This window comes from Podarcis filfolensis (genome assembly GCF_964270895.1).
Source record: "Podarcis filfolensis genome assembly, chromosome: 1".
NCBI lineage: Eukaryota > Metazoa > Chordata > Lepidosauria > Squamata > Lacertidae > Podarcis > Podarcis filfolensis.
In genome coordinates, this window is record NC_139604.1 from 48,727,010 (window position 1) to 48,753,776 (window position 26,767).

A 26,767-nucleotide genomic window follows, 5' to 3' on the forward strand; every position below is an offset into this window, starting at 1 on the left:
GCACCCGTTCAGTGTGTTATACTACTTTGACCCTCTTGCAATTTCCCTCCATTTACATTTCCACAGCTGGTCTAATTCCTGGTCTAATTACCATTGTTGAGTCCACATTTGTGTGTGTTTGTGTGTGTGTGTGTGTTTAAAGATCTGTATTGTATACTTAGAAGATTGCTTGCATTTTCATCCATGAATTTCTCCGACACTGAGACTTGATCCATAATTATGGGAGCCATCATCAGCCACATTACTTTAATTCCCTTTTTGCTGGCCTCTTTTTAATTAGGTCTATGTCTAGCCTTTTATACTCTTTTATTCTAAATTCAGCAGTCACGTCCCCCTGCTTTTGTATGTGTTGAGCTGGATTCTATTAAATACCCCATTGATTTTAAAATCCTGACTTTTAACATTTAAAAGTTTATATGCCTTTTGCTCCCTGGTATTTAGCAGAAGTGAGAATGTGAGATTTCCCTTTTTTTCTCCCCTTCCATTAAAGGGCAAGTATTTCTTTTATGGTCCAAATCCCCTGGATTTTGGGAGAACCTATTTCAGCAATATCCTTCCAGAAGTTACTGGAGAAAAGAATCCCCTTCTAAGTAAAAGCTCCTTCAATGCTCTGCTGCGAATAAAGCTCGGAAGTCCAGCTCCCAGGACCTTCTGGTGGTTCCCTCATTGCGAGAAGTGAGGTTACAGGGAACCAGACAGAGGGCCTTCTTGGTAGTGGCGCCCGCCCTGTGGAACGCCCTCCCATCAGATGTCAAGGAAATAAACAACAATCTGACATGTAAAAGACAGCCCTGTTTAGGGAAGTGTTTAATGTTTGATGTTTTATCGCATTTTTAATATTCTGTTGGGAGCTGCCCAGAGTGGCAGGGTATAAATATATTATTATTATTATTATTATTATTATTATTATTATTATGCAACCTAGCTAAGGACTTGCAGGGTATGTTGAATGGCACACATCGCTCTGTCCTCCAGCACCTCAGCACCCCCGGCATCTACCAGCTAGCAGCTGTCTCAGTCTGCCTAATGGTAGCACCCCTCTTTCTTATTCCTTTACAAATGAAAAAATATTCTCATTTGCTTAACGCTGACATTATCTAAGGCCCATCTTATGCTTTCATGCAGATGCTGATTTTTAAAAAATGTATGTCTTTGTTGGCACTCTATACATTAGAGCGTTTGCTGTTGTTTAATGAAAAATACTTGCTGCTTGTACATTGGTCCATAGATGCCTGTGCTTATCAGTGCAGGCACTCCTAGGGGTATACAGACGCTTCATGAGTATGGGACAGCATACAGGGTAAGTGGGATTTAAAAGTTATGCTGACTGTGAGAAGTGCAAACACGGATAAGTGCATTGTGGCTGTCTCCGCAGGGAGTAGGTCATAACATTCAAATCAGCCATACTGATGAGAAACAAAGGATTAGGACGCAAATGCATAAACGGGTAACTTCAAAATTACTAAAGCAAACATCAAGGAGTGAATTAGACTGCTGAGAAGGAAGGGATGGAATTGAAATGTTCAGTGGCAGTCAGGGCTGGATTTAGATGAAGAGAGCCCCTAGGCTACTCCACTTGTGAAGCCCCTCCCCAGCCGCAGGCCTGGGCAGGCTGGGTCTTCCTGTTATATACCTGCTGGGATTGACAAGGCATCTGACTCTCACTTGAATCTCATAGCTCTCCTGACGAGTGCTTTGGTCTGCCCACCAGATACCAGGCACTCTAGTATTCTAATTAGACCCCAGTGTTTTTGTTACAATCCCCTTCTCAATTAAGTAATCAATTTTAATCTAGAATTTAAATTCTCAAAACTTTCTTATTTGTTAATTTGAGCAAGTAAACTACTGCTCTCACTTCATTACAAACAGTATTTCTACCTGCAACACACTTGAACAAACCTGCTCCTCTTCCTTTCCCAGATATTTTGTTGCCATTTGCAACTGTAACTGCCTCTGATTAGTTATCATTTAACTCTTGGGGAAAATAATTAGCATTACACGTCATGTGCATGGAAATTGCAGAACCAATTAACCAGCTAGAAGGATTACTGTTAATAGCACCAGTTTTCCTATAACTTTATATTGCTGGATAGTTTTGATGAACTGCAAAAGCATTTTTAGTTTTCTTTCTGTTGCCACCCTGGAACTTTTCTTTGTTAGTGCCACTTTGTTTTGTACGATTCCTTGCAAATAAGGAAAACAACTTTTCTGCTCGTATGTGTTGATGATATAATTTTGGTTACTGAGGACAAACAAGATTGTACAAAAACAAGATTAGGTGCAGGCCTGGCCAGGACATAGGCGTCCTGACTGTGACAAAGGTGACCTGTGTGCTTGCTTGCTTGCTTGCTTGCTTAACAGCTGTTAGGAACTTCAAGGTCCCTGCTCTCCCTTCTTATGGTCTTTGTACTGGACCTGGAGACTTCAATAGAGAGCATTCCATATCAAGAAGGAGGGCAAGTGGGCACCCTATCAAATGACAGGGCAGGAGCTACACGGAACAGGGCCTTTTCACTGGTGGTGCCCATTGTATGCCTCACTCTTTCCAGACCTGTTCTCTTTTGGCCTGTATTTTGCTATTTTGCTAATCCCTATTGCTGAAAGCAGGGAATGCGTCAGGCTGAGCTGAAGCATTCCCTGCTTTCAGCAATAGGGATTGCTGTTTGGTAGTACCCAATTGGTTAGCTGTCAGATTCTAGAGCTCCCTATTGGTGGCTCTTAGGTAATTCACAAAATACAGAGTCCATTCATAAAACACAGCGTTCATTCATAAAGCAGTAACATAAATCTCCATTGCTACATATTGGGTGTGTATTTCAGCAGTTGAACATACAGGTTTATGGCCATGCTGTAGTGCTTATGTGACTGTGAATAAAAGGTGGCTGGGCTCATTGTCTTGGGGTTTGGGGGGGCAGAGGTGACAAAACTGATTTCCAATAAGTGCCCCCTTTATTTCCATAACAAGCCCTTGAGTCTGTGCTCTGAATAGTAACACCAGGGACCTAGAAGGTGCAGGGCTTGTCAGTCCAACCTTTGCACAGTCTCATCAGGGCTGATCTTAAGGCAATTGGAGGAATTTGGCCAAATTGGGACACACACACACACACACACACGCTCCAGGGCAATCTAGATGGATTTTATTTATAGCTATAAGATTTTGCAGACTTTGGCTGTGAACAGGGCCCCTACAAAAAAAAATAATCAAGTTGTGCCCCACTGCTTCAAATTGGGCCCCACTGGCTAGCCCTGAGTCTCATTGTTGCTAGGCCTGAGTTGCCCTGCCCTTGCATGAAGTCCTGAGTTTACAATTTTGGGATAGGGGAGACTGCGGCACTGGGGAGTGGGCAGGCTGGCGAGGCCCCCTAGATTTAGAGGCCCAAGTTGTCCTGCCCTCACATGAAGTATTGGGTTTGCAATTTTGGGAGAGGGGAGACTGTGGCACTAGGGAGAGGGCAGGCTGGTGAGGCCCCCTAGATTTAGAGGCCTAGGCTTCAGCCTGCTTACCATATACATAAATCCGGCACTGGCGGCAGTTTTGCAACTCCTTCCAGCTCACTGTCAGAGCAAGTCCCCGGGGAAAAGGAAATGGATGGAATTAGACCATTAGTGTCACAGAAAGGACTCAACGGCACCAGAGCCTCAGTGCAGTGAGTTGCCTGAGATCAGTGCAACTGGAGAGGCAACTGAGCTTGGCAATTAGGATTGGCCAGTGAGTTTCTGACAACATGATTTTCAAAAATAGCAACATAATCAACAATGGGACTGTTGTTTACTTCCTTTGTAGAAAACACTGGTGTTCTGATGCATGATGTGTGTCTCCCACAAGAGGTTTGTAGCACTGTGTTTGCCGTTCCATTGGAATTCTGTACCAAAAGAGCCTATATAGAAATAATACATTTATCTGGACCCTCCACTCCTATGCCTCCCTAATAGCTTTTGGGCCTGTCCTTCACCTCCCCAGCTTGCCTGCATTTCAATAGCTAAGGATTCTAGGTAGTGCTATTTTTCTAGAAAAAGAGATGCTGGAACACTTCATGAACACCTTCCTTGTTCTCTTATAATGGCAATGGCACCCACTTGAGAGGTGCCAGAACTGAGTTTTGGCAAGTTCCAGCTGGAAAAAAAGCCCTGATTCTAGGTCAGTGAGAAGTGGGATTCTCACACAAACCCAAGCTTGCATTTTGTTAGGTTACATCATATTTAATAGCAAGAACAGAGGTCTCCATTTGCAAAAATAAAAGAGCCAAATAACTTTATTTATTTATTTATTAGCCCTGTGCTCAGAGAAACACTCACACACTTGGTTAGGCATGGCCATGAAACCTATAAGACAGATTTATTAGGAGCAGGTCTTTCATTATCTAATTACAACACCCAATAATTGCACATCTTCAATAGTCAGGAGCAATTGATTTCCTCTGCCCCCCCCCCAATCTCTTCAGCACTGCAGAGCTCTGTGCCACACATTCAAGTCAGGCACTTATTTATTTATGCATATGGCTTGCGTATCTCAAGGCTAAAGGCATACATTTTTAACAACTGAAATATTCCCAAAGGAAGGAGGATGGGGAAAGGTTCCTTTCTGAACCTCTCCTGCGCTATCCCTTGTTTATCTGCTCATTACCATGACTGAAAATGGATTTGTCAGGAGAAATGTAATTTAAGAAATGGAAACAGGAGCATATAGAGGGCATCTTGATAACTTAGCTGCAGTCACACACCTGTTTTTCCCCCCTTGGTTTGTTGAGAATTCATCCCCTCTCCGCTTAGTATCCCCCCTCCTTTCAAAACATGAAGAATCTTGCATGACTAGTCTGAATAAATAGTCATCCATTCCCTTATTTGGACACATTCTGATTCATGACAAAACCAGGGCACCCCTAAGGGAGTTGAACAGTTGAACAGAACCTCTTCTGGCTCTCAGCACCTTCCAGGTGATCAGCTTTCAGAGCAGTACCAATATACAGAGAAAGAAACACCACACAGCTGACTGGTCCATTGCAATAAACTATTAGGTACAGGAATGTCACCAGGACCTCTTGAATAGTCGTTGTGTTTGTTGTAATTGATTGGTTGATTGGTTAAATTCTATTAAATTCATCTGATGATCACAGGGTGACTTACAATATAAAAACAAAAAACGCATATGATAAAAACTGTGACTGTGGAGACCAATTCTGAATTCACATATTCTTCCACAGTGGGGACATAGGTTTCCAGGCAGGAGGTGATAACAGGGAGGGTTTGCCAAGCATGTCTTCCTCTTAGTACGTTTCTCCCTTTTGTCCTGAGTTCAAGTGTCTTCAAAGCCCATGACACCTTTGGTAAAGACTGTTCTCCAATTGGAGCGCTCGCAGGCCAGTGTTTCCCAGTTGTTGGTGTTTATACTACATTTTTTAAAGATTTGCCTTGAGAGAGTCTTTGAACCTCTTCTGTTGACCACCAGCATGATGCTTTCCATTTTTTAGTTTGGAATAGAGTAGTTGCTTTGAAGAGTTTGGATTTGGATTTGATATCCCGCTTTATCACTATCCTAAGGAGTCTCAAAGCGGCTAACAATCTCCTTTCCCTTCCTCCCCCACAACAAACACTCTGTGAGGTGAGTGAGGCTGAGAGACTTCAGAGAAGTGTGACTGGCCCAAGGTCACCCAGCAGCTGCATGTGGAGGAGCAGGGAATCGAACCCGGTTCACCAGATTACAAGTCTACCGCTCTTAACCACTACATCACACTGGCTCTAGTTGCCTATTGCTAGAGGTTACCTGTGCCTAGGTGACAGAAGTTAGGCTAGTCCTGTCCAGATGATGGCACAGCTGGACTACTAGCTGAAGGCACTCTGCACCAATGAGACCACCTAAGCCTCAAGCAACAGCAGTGGCTCCAGAAGTACCACCAAGCTGAGTACCCACTCCTTCAAAGGGAGTGTAAACCCATCAAGAACAGGCAACCTCCCATCCATCTGGTCTAGGGAACCACCCACTAACAGCGGGTCTTATCTGGACTGAACTTCAGTTTATTGGCTCTCATCTAGTCCACTACTGAGGTCCAGCACATCCATTGCCACATCTAAGGAGATGTGAAGGAGAAATAGAGCTGTGTGTCATCATTATATAGCAGGCAATGTATTCCAAGGCTCCAGATGGTCCCCAATCAGTGGTTTCATGTAGATGCTAAACAGCATCTACAGCTAAACAGAATAGGGGATAAAATTGAACCCTGAGGAACCCAACGTTGAAGGCTCCACAGGACCGAAGAGCACTCCCCAAACATCACCCTCTGAAAATGACACCCAAATAGAACTGAAAGCCCCCGAGAGGTCAAGGAGAATTAAAAAATGACACATCTCTCTATCAAGGTCATTATATGAGGTGACCAAAGCCGTTTCTGTGCCCAAACCAGGCCTAAACCCTGACTCAAAGGGACCTAGAAAATGAGTTTCCTCCAAAACCACCTGGATCTGGTCAGTGTCTACCCACTCAAAAACCTTGCCCAAGAAGGGAAGATCAGAAACCGCTCAGTATTTACGTACTTAGATTTTCTGAATCCAGTGAAGGTTTCTGGAGGAGTGGGCTTACCACTGCCTGCTTCAAGCAGGCAGGGACCATCCCCTCTTGCAAGGAAGCATTAATCACCTCCCTAGCCTAGCCAGCTGTCCCCTTCCTGTTAGTTTTTATCAGCCAAGAGGCACAAGCGTTCAGAGCTCATGTGGTCACCCTAGCAGCTGATCTAAGCACCTTGTCCCCATGTGTTTCCCCAAATCTGCCTGTCACTAAGCACTCTTATCTAGTACTTTGAAGTGTGTTTTGTTCCTACTCCAGACTCCTGTGCAAGGTTTCTTCCCTGCTATAGAAAACATACAACATTAGCCTCCTTCAGCAAGGCCAAATGGCCAGATACACCATAAAAATAACCAATCCTCCATTAAAGTGTGCATGACAAGCATGCTGCTGGTATGAGTATCACACTAAGGAAGAAACTTCTTGCATTTGATTTGCTGGAAAGGCCTTGTAAGAGAAAGGCCTGTAGTTCACTGGTAGAGCACTTGCTTGCATGTAGAAGATCCCAGTCCAAACCCCAGCATTTCCAGATAGGGCTAGAATAGAGTCTCATCTGAAAATCTGAGAGCCGTTGCCAGTTGCCAGTACTGAGCTAGATTAACCTATGGTTTGCCTCAGTATAAAACTCTAAAATACATGCTTTGGTCTCACAATCACAGTCAGGGCTACTTTCTCCATATTTCCAGTGTATCAGATACATGAGAATCTGATACCTCAGGGGTTTTAAAAATCTCCTATTCATCCCCTCACCCCAAGTGAGCATGTTTCTGGCTAATATAAGCTTCATAATATTTAGGCTGTTCATCACAAAATCCATGAAGTTACGTTTGGACTAAGCAAAACTTCCAGTACTTTTTAGTTCAGTTCTTTTCCCTCTTCCCCTTGACTAGCAGAAGCAGCATAAATTATGCAGAATGAGCCTATATATGTAAATATGCTAAATATGCATAATTTAAATTAAAGAATGTGGCTTTTGTTGACATAGAATATAATCACCTTTGGAGAATAATTTGTTTTTAATTTTTTAAGGGTTCAGAACACACAGCTCTGGCCTCAATTGGAGCAGGCATTGGCTGAGATATGTACCTTTCAGTATTGAAATTTGCCTGTCACTTCTGCCTTTAAAGGTATTGGTAGAATTCCAGCCTCAATATAAACAGAGTTCTTTCATTTTAATTTTAAGAGAAGAAGAAATGAAAGGAATAAGGAAAGAAGACAGAGGTCATAGGGATGGGAGAAAAATGAACACTGGGATAAGGAAATGAAGAATGGAAGGCAATTCGGTAGGAAAGGAATTCAGGCAGTGGCAAAAAAGTTTTTACTCCCACAATGCAATCCAGAGGAATAACAAAATAATGGTGATGAAACTGATTTTTTAAAAAAATAGTAAGGAACAATGCACTTAGGTTAATGGCTGCCAGTCTAAGAGGTGCCATTGACTTCAGTAATATATGATGGAAAGACAGAAATGAAGGGAAGAATCAAAGGCGAGTATCAGAAGAAAGTGAGAATCAAAAGCAGCAAGGAAGGAAAGAAGGACTCAAAGCAAAGAACTGGAGGAGCCTTTGGAGGACATAAGCCTTTGAAGTCCCAGTATGTTTACTCAGAGCAAAGCCTGTGTGACAGTTGCTGTCTTGTGTATACTGCTCCTGGCACTCTGGGCCTGTCACTTTGCAAACAGTCCTGTCACCAACTAACACAAAAATAGCATGTGTTGGTCCATCTCCATTCTTCACTTATCATAAAGCCAAATAACTATTTGCAAGCGATAGCCATCCTCGGTGTTGTTGGTCTGCAGATAATCTGGAAGGCGGCATATGGAAAAGGATGATATTCTCGCCAACCCTGATTTCTTTGTCACAGCGCTATGGCTAAAAGAAAACCTTTCACTGAAAACAGAACTTATTCCTTGACAGTTACTCTTCAGTTTCAGAATCCATTTTTTCATTAATGGCACAGCTTCTACAATCTTGCTACTACCATGGATTTCATGAGCATCTCATTGTTTGATCCCCAAAGGATAGCTCTTTTTGTGAGACACCTTCTTCCACTTCCCTCACCTGAAAGTCCAAGAACTATGGAGATAGAGAAGGGGAAGGTGGAAGAGGTGGAAGTAGGTGCTCTCATAGCCTTGATAGAGCATTTTTTCCTTGCCAGAAAGGTATACGGGCAGGTGCACCAACTAGGGCCAGGACCTAGGGCCAGGACCACCTGAAAAAATTCAATGAAGGGTCTGGGCCCACTCAAAGTTCTGTGGCAGCCATGCACACATGCTGTGGAGCATGCTTCCATCATCTGTGAAAGCTACAGGGTATATGCACGACATCTCAGCACGCCCCGCAGAATGTGCGAGTAACATCAGCATGCCCTGAAGCATGTGCACATGACACAAGCACACCATGGGATGTGATGACATCATGTGTACTTGGTGGAAGGCATGCACACACAGCATGCTGACATCAAGTAGCCCTGGAGGGGAGGGGAGGCAGCACACGTGTGTCTGGGAATCCTTGGTGGAGAATTACGTGAATGAATAGCACCAACAGGGACGTTCTCTAATTGTAACTGCCATGCAGGGCCCTCAGTCTGCATCCTGGCCACAGTGTGTGTGAAAGACCATAGCCTCACTCCTAAGAAAGGTCCTGTGTGGCACTTCTTAAAAGTTCTCTTAGGCACCCCCTAAGAGGACTCTGAATACCAGTTGCTGTGAATCACAAGTTGGGAAAATGCTGCTGCATTCAGGTCTTGCTTGTGGGCTTCCCATTTGATTGCCCACGGGATGCTGGACCAGATGGGGCTTGGGTCCGATCCATAGGGGCTCTTCTTGTGTACTCATTCAGAGAGGATGGGTGATATCTCTACATGTTGTGCTTCTGCTATCTTAAGATACCAGTTGTGTGCTGCATGTTTCTTCTGGTTCTATCCTGCAATTCCCCACTTCAGTAGTTTTCAAGATCCAAAATCCTGGAATTATTCAGCACTTTATAAGAAATCCTTTCCATCCATGATAAGATATAATGGCAGATGAGTATCCCTGGAAGACAGTTTGCCCATGTGCACCCCACTTTCCAGAGCAGTATTATTATTATTATTATTATTATTATTATTATTATTATTATTTGTACCCCACCCATCTGGCTGGGTTTCCCCAGCAACTCTGGGCGGCTCACAACAGCAATAATAATAATAATAATAATAATGTGATAATTTTTTTTTAAAAGATATTTATTGGGATTTTACAAAAAACAAAAATTTACAAAATGAAAAAACCAACAGAGAAAAGTAAAAAATAGGAAAGGAATACAAAAAATACAAAAATTCATAGAAGAATAAACAAGAATAAGAAAAATACAAAATACAGAAAACAAGTAGATAGGAAAAAATTAAAAATCAAATCCATTTTTTGATATCTTTAAGTTCATTTGCTTGTTTCCTTGACCTCCTCACACCTCCCCCTTTTGTATTCCCATTTACATAATCAATTCAGCAAATCCTTACCCTTTTTCATTTATCTTAACTCTATATCATAGCATATTATAACTCAATATTTTTGTCCATTTGTCAGTTCATTTTTTACATATTCTTATTAACTTTTGTTGCTAATTACCACTTATTGCCAATCCAAACATAATTTTAACATTCATTAATTTTACAATATTTCTGAAGATAAACTTTAAATTTCTTCCAGTCTTCCTCCACCGCCTCTTCTCCCAGGTCTCGGATTCTGCCAGTCATTTCCGCCAGTTCCATATAGTCCATCATCTTCATCTGCCACTCTTCCAGGGTGGGTAGCTCTTGTGTCTTCCAGTACTTTGCAATAAGTATTCTTGCTGCTGTTGTTGTGTACATAAAGAAAGTACTGTCCTTCTTTGGTACCAATTGGCCGACTATGCCCAAGAGAAAGGCCTCTGGCTTCTTCAGGAAGGTATATTTAAATACTTTTTTCATTTCATTATATATCATTTCCCAGAAAGCCTTAATCTTTGGGCACGTCCACCAAAGGTGAAAGAATGTACCTTCATTTTCTTTTCTTTTTTTTAAATAGATTTTTATTAGTTTTCCATACATTCAAATCATTTATCCAAATTTTACCAAATTTTAACAAAATTCATATTTTGGACTTCCTTCAACTTCCCTGACAATCATCCATTTTTACCCTTTAATGCGCATTTCTTTAATAGCATTGCCATTTGTCTTCCCTCCTTTTTCTATTTACTTTCAGCAATACCTCTTTAAAAGTTTTTACAGTGCTTCTTGAAACCCCACTAGCGTTGTTTGCACCTCATATACATTTTTCAGATAATCAACAAATTTTCCCCAATCTTCGATGAACTTTTGGTTTCGAACATATCTTCTTTTCCCAGTCAATTTATCCAGTTCCGCATAGTCAGTCAGTTTCATTCTCCATTCTTGAATCGTCGGTATGTCCTCTTGTTTCCATTTCTGGGCCAAAAGAATTCTTGCTGCCGTAACTGCATACTGGAAGAGTCTAAAGTCTAATGTACCTTCATTTTCTTTACATTTCCAACATTTATTATCGGGCAAGTGATATATTTTTGCAAGCTTGACTGGTGTCATGTACCACCTGTATATCAATAATAATAATGTGATAAGACATCAAACATTAAAAGCTTCCCTAAATAGGGCTGCCTTCAGTTGTCTACTAAAAGTCAGATAGTTGTTTATTTCCTTGACATCTGATGGGAGGACATTCCACAGGGCGGACGCCACTACAGAGAAGGCCCTCTGCCTGGTCTATGAGAAGTCTATGAGCAATGGTCAAGGTTTCAAATTCCTTTACTCATGTCAAACATTGGGGATTGAAGGTGCTAACTAATAAATAGAATATTAGTTCTATTTAGAAATATACAAACGAGGCATATTGGAAACAGACACTCTTACAGCAGGCAGGCAATATGCTCACCTTAGAAAGAGCCCCTGCAATCCCATATTATTTAAAGAGGTTAGCTCTGTGGAGTGTCACCTTTCCTAAAGTACAGTAAATAAGTATTGAATTCCAAAAGCGAAGAAGGGCTTCCCAACAATCCAGAAAAACAACTCTGTGGTTGTGAACAACACATTTGTTGCCCATTCATAGTGATCAAGGTGGCCAAACACATCACCACCATGAATTGTAGTTTCACTGCCTCCAGAAATCTTGCCTAGACAATAGCTCTGTAAAATGAATTGCTTTCTTGAACATTTCTGCCCATAAATCTGAGGTTTTATCACATTAACAAGAGAACATGGGAAGTCTATGGAGTTCATTTATCCATAAATAACATGATCCATAAAGCCTAATTTCTCTTACTATGACAAAAGTGATTGTTAATAAACACTTGTGATCTGATCTGTGCTTTCAGGGATATTTATGCAGATGCTCAGTATGTTGCAAAAAATCTGGTTAGGTTCATTGCAATGTTCATGAATAATACATAGGTTCAGCGAGTGAGATTTTTTAAAAAAGTCAGTCAGGAGGAAAATGCCCTGGTCTGGGATGGAACAATGAGAAAGGCAAAGGGGGAAAGGCTGCCTTAATCCCGATGTACTTTGTCATTCAAAGGGGGACCCTGAACAACAATACCTGTCCATGACATCTATTGCTATTTGTGGCTGTCAATCCCAGGAGATTGATGATACTGGACGTGGCTGGTGATTTCATCTTCACTCTTCATCGTTCCATTCAGCAAAGCTCTTTGAATTGGACAATCCTGGCAGCTAATCATTGAAAGGCCCTTGGAGCATCAATACCGCCCTGTCATTTGCATTGATGGCAAGTGTTACTGCTTGAAAGTGAAATCAAAGAGGGACAAGGCAGACTGGAGACTTCGGAATGATAAACCTGAGTTAGATTTAAAAAGATACGAGGTTGGAGACCCGGGCCTCAACTACCTTGCTTCCACTTTCTCTCCCTCTCCCTCATCCCCTTCTCTCCCTCTCCCTCTCCTTACTCCTTCTACCTGATGGCTACATCTGAGATGAGTCTGCTTCCCCAGGACCGAATGTACCTTGAAGCCATATTGTTGCATGTTGATTGCATTCAAGCAATCAATCTAACATCAAGGCTATCAATGGCTACTAGCTAGGATGGTCAGAGGCAATATGTTTCTGAATGCCAGTTACTGGAAACCACAGGAGGGGAAAGTTGTTTTGCTCAGGTCCTCCTTGCTGGCTTTCTATGGGCATCTGGTTGTCAACTTTGAGAACAGGATGCTAAACTGGATGGACCACTAGCCAGATCCTCCAAGGCTTTTTTTACATTCTTATGCAGTTTGGCACTGAAAGGTTGTGTGTCAAAGTCTTCAGTGACTTGGCATGTGAATTTTGAGGTGGTATAAGAAGGAAGAGAGGTCATGTTGTTGTTGTTGTTGTTTAGTCATTTAGTCGTGTCCGACTCTTCGTGACCCCATGGACCAGAGCACGCCAGGCACTCCTGTCTTCCACTGCCTCCCGCAGTTTGGTCAAAGTTGTCATTGTCCATGGAGTTTTCTTGGAAGGATACTGGAGTGGCTTGCCGGTTCCTCCTCCAGGTGGATCACGTTTGGTCCAAACTCTCCACTATGACTTGTCCATCTTGGGTGCCCTGCTTGGCATAGTTCATAGCTTCTCTGAGTTATTCAAGCCCCTTCGCCACAGCAAGGCAGTGATCCATGAAGGGGAGAGAGGTCATAGGTGAGGGTAATGGACACGGCAGACAGTGAAGAGCCATTTAAAAGAGAAAGAGACTTTGGATACTTGAGAGTGGTGGAGAAGGATGACCAAAGGTCATGAACAGAGCTGGGGGTGTAAGAAGGCATGATTTTCCATTGCACACTATTTTCATCGCTTGTAGCACTGTCTCATTTCCACTGCAGTTTGTGTTATACTAAAAAACTATGTTACTCATTGCACTCATTGTCTGTTGGGGGCAAATGACAAAACTTACATAATTTATGTAATTAAATTCTTAAATTATACATATGACATTGTCATTGTGATATTCCAATGCAAAGGAAACACAACACAAAGGATGGCGGGGGGACACACACAATCAATTACAAATCATTTGAGGACTGGAAGCAGCAACAACAGCAAATAAGAAACATATTCACTGGACTGATTTCCATTCCAAACATGGGATAAATAAGCAAACGTTGGCCATTTCATATTCTGGTTTGTCAGAATTCTTTGACATCCCTAATGACAGCTGAGAGATAAGTAGGGAGACACAGGCATGGAGAGATTTGAAGGGAAGCAAGTCCTCCTCATCCCTCCAGGATCCTGAAATTTCATGGAATTCATTGTAAGAAATGAAGGAGGGCAATCACGTGGTCTGAACAATGAGAGAAGCAAGCAAAGAACTTGTGGACCTACCTGTTTCCAAGGAAAAGCTGTCCACAAAATGCAACATATTGCTCAGAGTAAGCAGCCATGATACTGTATAAATGCTCCTTTTATTTGTATTTATTCTATCTCTCCTTTTGGTCTTTTTCTGCTTTGTTTTATAAGCACTCAGCATATTGCACGGTGTTATAGCACACTATCATTTTTAAACCATTAAATGTTAACTTCATTTTCTTGTATGAATTATGCTCCCCTCTTTTAGGTTTGTAATGAAAAATAAGTACAGGTTATGCAAGCAATAACCTCCGTGTAAGCAGCAGCTATCTTTTTTAAACGGTTTATTATGCCACAGTCTGGTACTCCATTAAATATAGATTACAGACTGTTGAATAAATGAATATCAACGAAGCAGCCCCAGCCTTCTGTACATATCAATGCAAATAATGAATCATGGCATCTCATGAAAATGTATAACAGAGGAGAGCAGGTCAAGAAGTAATTACACATTTGTCTAATCTCATGCTTCTTGCACTCAAAGCAGGCTGAAAATGCATCACTGGTGAGAAAAAGAAGCAAGAAAGCAAAGGTGCTGCTGACCTCTCTTTGCGGGGAGGAAAGGACTAAAAAAAATGAGCTAGTTCTGCTCATATATTTTTGGTGGGGTGTTGTTGTTTTTTTGTAAACTCACATATTTATTTTAGTCACTACAGAAGCAGTTTGCAAGCTGATAGCTCTAGGGATGTGCCATGGGTTCATGTGGACCATGGGTGATAGATATCGAAGGCCGAGTTTAGATTTGAAATGGGATGTTTATAAAGTCAAAATTGCCAACTCTTTGGCATCAGAAGAATCTCTCAGGAGTCACTAGAAGTTTTAAAAAGCATATTCTCCTGGAAATGCTCTTTCTGAGGGAGCTACATTGGGCACAACCACAATGTTATCGTAGACTAAAATACCAGCAAGCATATTACAGAATCTGAGTTGGAAGGGAGCACAAAGGCATTTTGGTTGGGTGGCCTTCCAGATTCTGCTTAAATAAATCTTAGGAAGGAAAATCTATCACCTTCCATAGTAGCCTGCTTCACAGCTCACTTAATGTTTAGCAGAAATCCCTTTTATCTTATTTGCGGACATTGGTTTGGCTTCCATCCTCAGTTTATGTGATAGCCCATCAAATATTTGAAGATGGCATTCAATGGCCTGATGATGATGACAATGGTGATGATTAGGAGAAGGATTTTCCCAACCTTCACTCTAATGTCCCAGGGTGGGTTACAACAATTTTAAAATACAGTTTAAGAACTTACAATTAAAAAACACAATTACAAAGAATAGGATGGGTCCTGAAAGTGGGGTGTCAAAGGTCAGGGTAAAGAGGTCTGTCTCTAGCCTTCACCAAAAACTGTATAATAACATTTCCATATGCACATTTGTGGGGAGGGAGTTTCATGACAGAGAATGTCCTCTCCTGGGCCACTGCCACCTGAGCTTCTGAGGGCAGCAGAATAACTTAGAAGTCTCTTCTGCCAATTTTAGCACTGGAGAAAGTCTGTAGGGAAGGAAATGGTCTTTCAGATATTTGGGACCTATGCATTTTATGTCATTAAACACAAATGTGAGGATATTGAATTGGGCCCAGAAATGAACTGGCAACAAATGAAGTTTTCTTAAAAAAACAAAAAACAGTTGATATATGTGATGGAGTCCCAGCCAGTAATCTAGCTGATTCATTTTGAGCCAGATGAAGTTTCTGAGTCTTCTTCAAGGGCAGCTTCATGCAGAGCACATTGCAGCAATCCAGTCTGAAAGTTACCAGAGCATGGAACATAGTGGCTAAGTCATTTGGGTGCAAACAGCGAGTAGCTGGCAAACCAGCTGGAGATGAAAAAGGCACTCCTAGCCACCAAGCTTCACATGCAACCATAGCTTAGTGCGACCACCTGGCTCCTCCTTGCTTGTTCTGTTGCTGCACTGTGCTAAGCCAAGCTATGGTGTGGCTTACCATGTCACCGGAACTTGGGCTCTTGGTTTAACTTCCTGGACTAACCACAAACTGCAAACCATAGGATTATTTGCTGCTAGTTAAATTTATTACACCCCCTTTCACCAGCATTTCCCAGGGCAGATAACAATTTAAAATTCAGATTTAAAATTGGTTAAAAACATATTGAAACAAATGTTGGCTACAGTTTGTGGTTAGTCTGGAGAGAGCTAAACCATGTGCCTGGGGTCAGATGGCATGGACTATATTTCCATTATCCCTGAGCATTTTTCAAGCTGGTTGGAACTGATGGGAGTTGGATTCCCACGACATCTGGGCCAGAGGTTAGCAACCCCTGCTGCACTAGATAGATACACAGTGGTCTGACTTTGTATATATGTTTACATTAATAAAAATATGATTTCATTAGTGTATAAAAAAGTGATTTGTGATCATGTTGACAGAAGGTAATTGTGATTTTTGAAAGCAGCTGAGATACCAGTAAAAGTAACCCATAAAAACTAAAATATAAATTAAGTTTCCTTCTCCATCTGCTACTGGACTACTGTACAGAGGTCCAGTAAAGATACACATTTGCTTAGCTATGACTCTGCAAAAAAAATCACAGTAACATTAGGTATAAAAATACTTAATGTGCTCATTTCACTGGGTAGCTTATATGACTGGTTCTTCTATTTAAAATTCAGCTGTTGAATTATCTCAAAACGCAGCATGCAGCAAATCTTGGATGAGGTAAATAAGAAAATGCTGAAAGTAATGACTAAATCGATAGGGCCTGTGCCCTGAAGTATGTTTAGAGTGTCTTATGTGAAATATCAATAGTTATTTATAAAGTGCAATGACTTATTTAACTTTCAAAGAGTAGCCAGAAGATGCAGGGTGTGGGGGGAGAGAATTGAATTTCATACTGAGGCATATACCTGCCCATCGAAACTGTTCTGTAACAAGCACATGTTATTTGGGTTCAATGAAACTGGTGAACTATTTCAGATGATGTCCCTGTTTCAACAATAAAGCTGCAAGGGGACCAAGTAGAAGACCATTTTATATGAGCAGCAATTGGTTTCTTGCTTGTCTGAACTCAGTTGGAGGCACATGCTGTCATATGCTCTAATAGTGAACTCAGAGGGTGAGTGCTGAGAGAAGCAGAGCCCAAAGGGAAACACTGAGAAACAAGAGGGAGGTAACATGAGATACTGAAACATGAGATATGCAAAAGTACAAGCAATCTTAAGTGGGTGAGGGGACCTAAGGGGATGAACTTCCTCCAAAACAGTCTGCTGAGGACTGAGCAGTAGCTATGGGATATTAAATATCAGTGGGTTACATATGCTTCAGGTTACAGACTCCGCTAACCCAGAAATAGTGCTTCAGGTTAAGAACTTTGCTTCAGGATGACAACAGAAATTGTGCTCCAGCGGCACAGCAGCAGCAAGAGGCCCCATTAGCTAAAGTGGTGCTTCAGGTTAAGAACAGTTTTAGGTTAAGTACGGACCTCCGGAACGAATTAAGTACTTAACCCGAGGTATCACTGTACATTACAGCATTTACTGACAGGTCCCACCCATGTTGTCAAAAGCTGAAAAAGGATGCAAAGGTCTAATCATTAATTCTGGGTCGCGTCCAAAGTAGTGTTGATTCAAGCCTTGTCTTCAGAGGAATTTGGCCACCCTCCAGGTGCCCGGCTTGAATCCTTGTGACCTCCTGTCTGCGACTCCCGGCAGGATCAAAGGAGGTCTCCAATCGGCGATTCTTCCCAACGTGAAAGAAGAACACAACCATTCCTCCCCCTCCTCTCCCAGGGAGGGGAAAGAGACAGACAGAAATATATCTACATGTCTTTATTTCTGTCTTTCCTCAGTGCAGAGAACAACATGTCTGCACCCTCTGATACCCACAGCAGAGAGAGAATAACTCCACCCATGTACTTCCAGTACAGGGTCATGTGACACTCTGAGCTAACATCCGGTGCTCAGAGCACATAATAGACTGTCCCTGGTTCCCACGGTACAGTCCCATAACATAAACATCCTGTTTGGCTTTCCAGCCATCTGGAGCACTCAGCAGCATTGCTCCTTTTTCGTAACAACCTCCCCCAAAAGAATCAATGCATGTTGCGGCAAGCAAAGCGTGATCCAGAGAAGAAAACAAACAGTTGTTATACACATAACACTCCCCTGTTGTTTCAGTTCCACCCTTGGAACTACCCGCCACTGGTTTCCCCAGTGTACCTCTCTGGTTGTCTGGCTTCCAAGGAATGAGTGCACCTGCATTCCCTTGGCTAGCAACTCTCTGTTGTGTCTTTGTCTCTGACTTAGACACAGCTCCAACCTGTCCTCGGTTGTGTACAACAGCAACACATGCAACAGCTAAGTTAGCAAACTCTTCTGAGTACCTTTTGGGTGGTTCACCCTTTGTGACTCTCTCAGACCTGCGCAAGAGGTGCTGATCCTCTCTGCTCACTGGTTCAGTCTCAGGACTCTTAGGAGAACCAGTTCCAACAGTAAACAGTGGTTCCTCCTTCACCTGTGAAGGTCTATCCATTGTGTGAGATTTCCTCTCAATGACTGTGACAACTGAGCTGTCTGAGCTATCACTGTCACTCTCAGTACCACTGTACTCTGTGAAATCATCATGATCATCTGAATCGTCCTCTGTGGGAAATGTGTGCACTATCACTCTCTCCTTTTCAGGAGCACTCTCTAGAAATTTTGTGAGAATCACCTGACCAGATTCAGACAAAATTACTCTGTAGAGACCCTTTTCATACCCCACAAAAATGCCTCTGGCATTCTTTACTCCACCTGGAGCTTCTGTCCTCACATGAGACCCAAAAACCTTGAAATGGGCAACAGAAGGTTTTCTCTGGAACAGTTTCTCAAAAGGAGAACTTCCCAACTCTCTTGAAACCTTTCTCACCCACGCATGACAAAACGACATGAGTGACTCCGCCCAAAACTCATGTGGCAGATGTGAACTAAGCAATTGCGCATTCATTCCCTTTTGCAATTCTTTGTTCACTTTTACACAAACACCCCTGTTCCACGCTTCCGCTGAAACAGCAATCTTGTGTCTGATCCCCTTCTTCTGCAGGAACCTCTGGAAATCCTGTAAAAGAAAAATCTGCTTCTCATCTGTCAAAAGACAATCAATGTTAGCATCATGCATATCTTTAACTTTGTCACAAAACTCCTGAAACCTTTCTAAGGCTTCCTGTGGCCTCTTTAACACATAAACCCAGACAAAGTTAGAGAAATGATCCACACACACAAGATAAAATCTTGCATTGCCTCTAGATGGTTCTAGAGGACCAATCACATCAGCATACACCCGCTGAAACGCTCTGTCGACCCTGGCCACCTTCTTGGCGCTCGTTTTGGTCACACCTGCAAGAGAAATCATGTTAGACTCAGGATTACATTCCATGTAATCACTTTGGTCAAAGTCCAACAAATACAGTCCACCTTTCTGTCTGGCAGAAAGATATAACTCTCCATCTTTGAAGATCTCGCAGCTCTTATCATCATAGGACAGTTTCAGTCCTTTCTTTGCAATCTGCGAAACACTCAGCAGATTGAACTTCAGTTCAGGAACCAAGTAAACATTGTTTATTGTCAAGTTCAGACTCTTAAGATAGACAGATCCAACCCCAGTCGCCTCCAGCTTCTGACCGTCGGCTTGTTCCACAGCGAAGCTTTGCTTCTTAAACGTCGAAAAGAGTCCTCTGTGCGGGGACATATGAAAATTACATCCAGTGTCAATTACAAACGAGTTCCCAACATCTGGCGTGGTTCCTTTCGCCATCAGAGCCCTTGCAGGTTCCACCATAGACTTGGTATGACCTTTGCCTGCTGCCTCAGGCTTTGCTGAGCGGCCCTTCGCTCCTTTCGGCTGGCATGGCTTCTTGCAGCTCCGCTGAAGATGCCCAGCCTGTCCGCAATTGTAACATCGGACAACGTTCAAAGCTACAGCATCCTCTCCAGTAGCAACATCAGTGGGGGAATTAGAACTCCGTTCTTCCCTCCCCCTGTCCTTTACTTCCAGTGCAGCATGCCGGCTGTGTTCATCCTGAACCACGGCACTCAGGGGCACTCCCCCCTTCTTGGCATCCATGCGGAACTCAAGTCTCAGCTCTCCACTCTCGAGCTAGTAAAAATCCAAAAGCTCCTTTTTGAGCTGTTTTTCTGCCTCTCTCCCAGGCAGGCAATCTCCAAGCTGTCTGAAAGTCAAAACAACTTTCGCTTTCCCGGCTCTGACTGAGCCAGCCCCAGGTGTCAGTAGTTTTCCACTGGCCGACTGTCGTTGCTTAGCAACCTTCCCCGGGACGGGAATCCTTATCTCACCACAGGAATTTCTGGTATGCAAGCCTTTCTTTCAGAGCTTGTTTTGCCAAACGCAGCTCTCGTGAACCAGAGAATAAATCAATCTGCATTCACACTTTTAGCCCGATATTCAGCATACCTTTTTGGGGCTCCGTTGCTTGGAAAACACCCCCTCTTGGGGCCAGCCGTCTGTTCAGCTTCTGGCTGCAATTTCAGACGTTATCTTCTTTCCTTGGTGCAGAGGATGGCACACGATCCATCAACCTCTCACCTCTCATGCTGATTCCCATGGATCAGAAAACCAGCAGCGTCTGCTACCATATGTTGATTCAAGCCTTGTCTTCAGAGGAATTTGGCCACCCTCCAGGTGCCCGGCTTGAATCCTTGTGACCTCCTGTCTGCGACTCCCGGCAGGATCAAAGGAGGTCTCCAATCAGCGATTCTTCCCAACGTGAAAGAAGAACACAACCATTCCTCCCCCTCCTCTCCCAGGGAGGGGAAAGAGACAGACAGAAATATATCTACATGTCTTTATTTCTGTCTTTCCTCAGTGCAGAGAACAACATGTCTGCACCCTCTGATACCCACAGCAGAGAGAGAATAACTCCACCCATGTACTTCCAGTACAGGGTCATGTGACACTCTGAGCTAACATCCGGTGCTCAGAGCACATAATAGACTGTCCCTGGTTCCCACGGTACAGTCCCATAACATAAACATCCTGTTTGGCTTTCCAGCCATCTGGAGCACTCAGCAGCATTGCTCCTTTTTCGTAACAAGTAGTGCTAACATGAACATTCCACCACCATGAGCATTTATTCTTGTTCAATGGAACATTTTCCTCCTCTTCTCCCACCACGCACACCCCAAATGCTCTGGGGGTTCCAGAGCAGATTTGGCAACGATGTAGGACTCGCTTGAGGGGGAGAGAATGAATGGATTGGGTACCACCTTCTGCCTCTATCCTCCATGCTCTTCTCAGTGAAACATCCTGTGTTCTTAGGAGCACGGAGTGTTTTCTTCATCAGAGGCATTCTGGATTTAGGGAGTCAGCTTTAGGGAGAAGGGGCTTCTAGTCCATCACACAGCGATGTTCTACCATGCAAAGTGCATATTGTGGTGGGACACAGCCACCCTCACATCACAGGCATCACATAGCTGGAAGGGTAGGACAGTGCCAATGACATGGCTGCACAGACAAACTAGTGGAGCCAGTCCATCTGTACATCTGTAAAGCCATGTCCTCATTGCTGCCCTTTCTCCACCCAGGCCTGTCCTGTTCAAATAAGCTGAAGAGATGCTGATGATGAGGGGGTGGCTCTGTTCTACTGCGCTCGCAACTACTGAAAAGAAAATTTTGAGTGAAAACCACAGAGCTTTTTCCATTTGCACATTAGCTTTTCCATATACTGGTATATATATATATATCCCATGCTTTTCAACACTTTCTATTAACTGTACACTTTAAACTGCAGCCTTTAAATAGTTACAGGACCAACTGACATAAAGAATTAAGGTGGTGATTTCTCAAGTGATAAACTTATGACACCACAGTCAAATAATAAAAAGTTCAACATGCAATAACAGATCTGTGGGAGCCATTCCACACAACCAAGTCATAACATGCCATTTCAGTTATCATTACATGATTAACTCATCTGAATTAGAACCGAAGAGAGATTTTACATAGATTCAGCATTCAGTTACATTTGGCAATGTCATTGACAATCTCAGTTTCAAACATTTCCATATGTATCTTTAAAAAGTTAATTCTGGTTCCTTACAAAATGAGACTACACTTTTTTTTAAAAAAAAAAACACCTCTTAAATTATTAGAATATACAAGTGGGTTTTTTTGTAAGCAAACTTGGTATAAGCTGGAGCTGGTAAATTAATTATTGGGTGGAAGAACGGAAAACCCAATTACATCCTAAGTTATGTATGATCCAGAAAACCTATCAGACCTTTTCTTTATAACAGAGAATGCCAAGTACTTTGAAGAAATTCAGACTGTGTTCATAGAGTTTTATGATTAATCAAGAATTTAACATTTCAAAACACTGTTTCATTTATTTGTAATTTCCCCAAATAGCTCTTTTTTTCTACTGATCATTAGGGTTTCTTTTAATGGCTGTAAGGAAATTCTTTTATGTTTTCTTCTTCTTCCATAATATGGTAAGAAAGGAAATGTGGGTATGCAAAAGAAAGGAAAGAACAGTAGGAGGAATGGGAGTTTAAAAGGTTGTATAATAATATATGAAACATCAATGTATGAAAGATGAAGGGTCCAATCCTTCCATAGTTCAGCACTATTAAGTCCCATTGATTTCAAATGGGAAAAAGTAAGCACATCATCAACTTTCCCATTAAAATCAATGGCATTTAAATGTGCTTAATTTTGGTGGATCTTGCTCAAAACCCCAGGATCCAAAGTCTCATTTGCAATGTTCTTCTAATGTGTAGCAGCTTTTAAGCTCAGTAAAACTTCCACTGCCTCTCTTCTATTTGCAAGTTCCCCACATGCCTCCTAAATCTGTTCTGGGAATGGTCTAAAGCCTCTGAGGAGGGCAATAGGGGCATGCAGTCCTAGGAGAGGCAGGGGAAGTTCCATTGCATTAGCAGAACTGCTTTGCTGGATACTACCCAAGATCTCTATATGAGAAGCCTTGTGTGGTGCATGAAACAGCCCCATAAAATGGTATTGATGTATCACTAAGGGATGACTTCCTTCAGGTAGGTAGCCGTGTTGGTCTGACGTGGTCGAAATAAATAAATAAAAATTAAAAAATTGTCCAGTAGCACCTTAGAGACCAACTAAGTTTGTTCTGCGTATAAGCTTTCGTGTGCATGCACACTTCTTCAGATGACTTCCTGCTTGTTGGGTATGAAATATGGCAACCCTAAGCATATATGAAACTGTTTGCACATCACTAAGTGAGTACCAACTTTACAGAGAGTTATTTGGTACTCCTTTCTAAGCCATCACCTACTTCTCTTGTATCATTCTAAAACATATTTTAGCCTTTTAAAGCTTAAGGTTTGGGGGTAACTGGGAGGGAAGGAAGTGTTGGTTTTTAAATGTAGACTTGAATTAACTGGCCTTATGTTAGGTTGTAGGTCTGCAGTAAAAATACACATGCAAAAAAAGCTATATCTTCTGAAGCAGCAAAAAGAGCTGCATTTTGATGTGTACCTAATTTGCTATGCTTATTTTAATGCTCCAGGATGCTCCTGTTAAATATTTCAATATATTCCATTCAAATTTAATTCATTAAAAGACAGATCTCATTACGCACGTATTCGTTACATAACATAGAAGTAATTATACTAAAAGAACAATTATATGATTTCTACATTTTGATTATTAAAATGCCGAGGGATGATCTAATTTTATTATTCTGTTGATCCATATGTGAAAAGGAAGCAATTTTCTAGACAGAGCTAAATGGCATTCTTCCAGTGATATTGCAGAGAAGAATGCTAGCAATGGGTTAGAAATACAAATATATGAATTAAGCTCCAAAGAAGCAGGCACAGATTGGGCATTAGGGGTCCACAAACTGTGTGCTTGACATTGACCCCGCCTTTCCCTAAGGGAGAAGATGTGGTCTTGATTGTCTTGTCATCCCAGGCTTTAAAGGCCCTCCAGTCACCTCTAAATGCAAACACAAATGTGGGGGCAAGCCCTATACTTTCCTCCTGCATGCTGAAAAGGGAGGGAATTTGTCCCTGTTGTGCTGAGTCGCAGAGATGCTTTGGGATGCAGAAAGTCATCTTGTGTAAAACTCTCCAAGGAGGGTCCCCACCCTTTCTCTGACCCCGAAACAGGGCAGAGAATCCGACCAACCTCAGGCTGATTATTGGATGCAATGCATCTTGTTTGTTCCTCTTGATTCTAAACATTTCTAAAAAAAAATATTGAAATAGAAACATATTAAAATATTACTGAAAAATATAACACCTCACCAGCCAGAGGATGTCACCACAAGCACTGAGAATCTGCATTGTTCCAGGATGATGGACACTGGACACTGTGAACCACCAGAAAAAGGTGTGTTTCTTGCCTTTAGGGAAGTGTCTTACTGTCCACCTTCAATTCAAACAAGGTGAAAAGATGTTGTTGAGGTCATTACTACATGTTAAATGCCAGTGTTTGAGATCAAAAATGCCTTTGGGAAGGACAACTAAGAGCCAAGAAGCAGCAGGTGGAGAAGGGTTAAGACCCACCCCACTCCATTGCAAAGCACCTCTTTCTGGTGCTGCTTTTGCCTGGGAACAGGGGCTCTCTTTAAACATATTCGAGTGTAATGGGAAGTTAGACTCAAATATGGTTTCCCCATTTGAACTTACAGATTTCACTGGAACATTGTCGATTTGTTTCACTTTTGACTTTCATCATTTCATAACTTGACATTTCAGGTTAATGTTCAAACAAACAGAAAGGTTTCAAACATTTTTCAATATTTCTCCAAGCCTCAAAGCATATAAAAATGTTGACATTTCTGCATAAACCATCTATTCTTCTTCTTATTATTTTTCTTCTCCTCCTCCTCCTTTCTGTGTCTGATGACTGTGACTGATAGTTGATAAAAGGCATATCTTAAAAAATTCTTCCGCTGATGGAGAGATAAATATGATGCACCTTCCAGTCATGCTCAGATATTAATTACTTTGAGAACAGGCTGAAATAGATCACATCTATAGGGTGCTTTGATTGTTCTATGCCCAAATTAGATGCCTTGTGGAAACTATATCATTAGAGGACTACTGAAGCCTTTCCCCTGAACAGGAATGGTATTCAAGCCATCTAATACAGTATGTTTGTACATTACAATTTAATATTTCAAAAATCTCAGTTAAGACACAGTTCCATTAAACTGAAGCCATTTTCTGGGTATATTGATTTACTTACTTAGTCACCTTGCTGCCCACCCAACTTGCTTGTTTTCAACATTTATATACTGTCTGCTGCTTTTTGCCACACTGGATTTTTTGGCAATGCAGTAAACCCAGCCAGTTAAAACAGCATCACATTTAAACAGTAAAGCAAATAAAATGTCATAAAATCAATGTGACAATAATACTGTGGTTTCAGAACTACGTCACAATACTCTCCCATGAGCTAGTGTGGACGTACTTAAGAACTTAATCACCAAGAACCTGGGTGAATGGATATGCTTTTATTAGGCAACAGGAGCTCATTGTGGAGGGAGCCATCCATGCCTCCAGGTAAATGAATTTATGTAGCTGGGGTATTACTGCTGAGAACACTCTCCCCAAATCCCTACACAATGCACAACCATTTCTGGGATCCTTCTGCCAACTTCAAGGTCTGGGCATGCTGGTAAGGGTAGAGATGCTCCAACAGATACCTAAGTCCCAAGCGTTTAAGGGCATTAGATAGTGGCTAGCTCTATTAAGCTATGACAGGCAGGTGTTGAGAGAGCAAGTAGTTGCTCACATTCCTTCAAGCATCTTGTCCACGCACTCAGACCTCATTAATAGAATCTGATCCCAAATAACAAGATTAGACAGTTACTTGGATGCCTGTACAGTGGTACCCCTCGTTACAGACTCAATTCATTCCAGAGGTCCGTTCTTAACCTGAAACTGTTCTTAACCTGAAGACCACTTTAGCTATTGGGGCCTCCCGCTGCTGCCGGGCTGCCGCCGCATGATTTCTGTTCTCAGAAAGGCAGAGGGCCTTCTCGGTAGTGGTGCCTGCCCTGTGGAACGCCCTCCCATTGGATGTCAAAGCGATAAATAACTACCTGACATTCAGAAGACATCTTAAGGCAGCCCTGTTCAGGGAAGTTTTTAATCTCTGATATTTTAGTGTATTTTTGGTTTTCTATGGAAGCCGCCCAGAGTGGCTGGGGAAACCCAGCCAGATGGGCGGGGTACAAATAATAAATTATTATTATTATTATTATTATCATCCCGAAGCAAAGTTCTTAACCTGAGGTACTATTTCTGGGTTAGCGGAGTCTGTAACCTGAAGCGTATGTAACCTGAAGTGTATGTAACCCGAGGTACCACTGTACTTATAGCAGTGTCAAGGTTGGAGTGGAGATGAGTAGTCTGTCCCTTAAGCTGCCTAGCAGGTATGTCACAGCAGGCTACAGATGGTTCAGGTGTTTATAGGTCAGTGAACAAGAGTTCCTTAGTCCCCCTAACCACTATGAAGAGCTCTGCTAGAAGACTATATATGGATGCAATGGTGGTAGAGAAGTAATTTTTCTTAACTGCCATCACCACCACATGATTGGCATGACTATATTTGCTAAGTTCAATTTGCATCACTTGCATCCCATCCATTGTCTGAACTGTTCTGTTGTCTGAAGCTTGCAGCACTCCAAGCTCTACAGCATCAAAGAAAGCAGCTAGGGGCAATTCAGTTGATGGAACTTTCTATCTTGCCATTGTATACCAGAGCCTCAATAAGAGCACCAGCCATGCGAGAGCATCACTGAATTCTTAAGATTTCCTAAGTCTCTGGGGATGAACAATTGAGGAGGAGGAGGACAGAGGAGGACTGCTATCATCAAATCAACCCTCACCAGG

General features: G+C 42.2%; 1 long non-coding RNA gene across 1 annotated transcript in view; it reads left to right on the forward strand.

Moving 5' to 3' along the window:
• Positions 1–26,767, forward strand: part of LOC310749415 — a 45,331-nt gene that overhangs the window by 12,886 nt on the left and 5,678 nt on the right. The window contains exon 2 of the long non-coding RNA XR_014541610.1: positions 13,718–13,956. This is a non-coding gene — a long non-coding RNA (uncharacterized lncRNA). The remainder of the gene's footprint in view (positions 1–13,717; positions 13,957–26,767) is intronic.